Raw genomic sequence first — 2,577 nt, 5'->3', positions numbered from 1 at the left:
TTGCGTTTTAATTGGTGTTTTTTACGCTACAAAACTGCAAAATTGAAGTTTTCACATTGAATATCTTCTATCTATGTAATATGAAATATTTTATTCTTTTCGAGATGCTATGAAACGAAAACATGCGGTACTTTTTCAGATTAGATAACATGTATAAGAATAAGAAAATCTCGTATTAGATGTGTTAAAACAAAAACTAAACAAGTAAAGATAACGAACAATGATCAATCTCATAAATCCTATAAAAATCAAATATTAAGGGTATGGCAAGCAATGATCCCTGGACACCCCAGAGGGGAGATCAGGTGCTTAGGTGGAGTAAGAATTCCCTATTGACCTTTCACACCCATCTTGAGCCCTATAAATTGATCAGGTAAACGGATTTATCCGTAGTCAAAATCAGTGTGCAAAGAACGGCCTAATAATTTGTATGAAACATGTCAGGCAACATTCGACCCAATTACACAATGGAGGTTGTACATTTATTTGCAAATAAGATTATTATCACGACCGAATGATTTGCAAAATTTTGACTTTAAACGAGACAGTAGAAACTCTTGTAACATCAACGTATTTGTCAGTAGCCTGTCTCGTTATAAGAGTGAATCATACGCAGTACATGACGTCACACATCAAATCAGCTGAGAGACATAAACATATGCAGGTGGTAATGGGATATCTGTACATAAATATTAGACGTTGAAGATTGAGAACCTGGGGTCATACCATTCTTCATAAAGCCGATTTATTAGTTTGTATTTAACTTCAATATTCAATTAAATATCCAAATATGAAGCAGATGCATAATACTATCTTTGTTTATTATTTCGACTTCATGGGAAGATATCGAATTGACGTATTGGTAATAAGTATTATTATTAAGATTATTTCAAACGAATTTGGCTTTTATATAATATTTGTTATCCAATTTACACTACTTTCACCTTCAAAACTCGAGGGTTTTTTTTCCTGCAAAACCACCTTTTCATTTTGAACACATGGTATTCCATTCAGTTGGGCGAATTAATCTGAGCTACATGTATTGTCCCTCTACTGGATTCCAAACTTTAACACTCTTACAAACAGATATACATTGCAGGATTCAATAACTGTCCTATCAAGCCCCTATCTTTACTCCTCATAAAAAAATCAACTACTGTGAAGGATAAACCTCCTACGTATGCCAGAAGCGATCTTATGTGGATTCTTAAAAAAAATGGAATAACTAATTTCAAATCGCAAAACTTTTTCCAAAATCAACAGTGTGAAAGCGTACGACTTTTTATAACAAAACGCCATTATACCTTATGATAGATTACATGTAAATACTGGGTCTTTTGCCATCATATGTATCTGTTTTATCAATACATACAGAAATATTGCTATCTGCGGATAAGTTATCCAAAACTGTTTTGTTAAACGTCACTATAATTCAATGCATAAGTGCTCTGAATATGATATTAAAATGATACAGGAGTTTCTCAATGACAATATCCGCGTAGTATTTGGGAGTCAGGTCTTCCAATAATATGGCGGAATTCCCATGAAATATCTTCTGGTGGCTTTCAACTCGACATCTAGATATAGCGACGATGCTTTATCTGGATACGAAAATCCTTTTCATCCATTTGACATTTCGATATATTCCTGTGAATTTAAAATAAAAGACATCACAAAGTCGTCCATACCTGCTCTTACTTAGATATTTTATTGAACATAGATATTAACGACAGACTAACAACTCAACTGTATGACAAACAGGATGATTTCAGCTTCTACATTGTCAACTTCCTATATTCATGTAGTAATATTCCACTATCACCTGCATGGTGTTGATAACTCTCAACTGATTCGATCCGCAAGAGCTTGTTCTCCGTATGATCTGCGTGTGATCAGTTTTGAATCGAGACAAGCTACTGACAAACAAGTTGATGTAACATGGGTTTTACCACCAGTCTCGTAAAACTTATTATTTTGCAAATCGTATAGTCGTTATAATGATCTGCTTTGCCAATGCAACCTATCTTTGGGTCAAATGCTGTCTGAAGATATAGGGCGCATGGCGGTGTGACTTGTCGACGGGGATGCTTGATCCCCCATGACACATGATCACACTTCTGGTATATCCAGAGGTATGTATTTGCCAAACTCTCTATTTTGTATTGCTTATAGGAGTTAAAGAATTGATCTCTGACAGAGTTCAGTAATAAATGTGTAATACGTTTGCACCAATGGAATCAGTATTGAACCAGTGAATACTTAATTGTAGCATCCTGCGCAGATGTGACCAAAATCCCAGGAGCTAACTTCCTTAAATAAATCATCTATTAAAACATTCTCCTTCATTGATACATCGATTCTATACATCAGAGTAAACTCGAAACAAAGACATTATCTTTGGATTTGAATACTTTACTGACCATAGACGTTAAACACAATCTCAACTCCAGTTTCTCCATTACCGACCTTTCATATCTGCATGCGTGAAAGATGAAGATAATGAACAGTGATCAATCTGATAACTACGGAAGCCAATAGGTGCCAGGGTATAGAAGTAATATTTATTTAACTGGCGGC

Source organism: Ostrea edulis, chromosome 3 (genome assembly GCF_947568905.1).
Source record: "Ostrea edulis chromosome 3, xbOstEdul1.1, whole genome shotgun sequence".
Taxonomy (NCBI): domain Eukaryota; kingdom Metazoa; phylum Mollusca; class Bivalvia; order Ostreida; family Ostreidae; genus Ostrea; species Ostrea edulis.
This window is presented reverse-complemented; position numbering follows the sequence as displayed.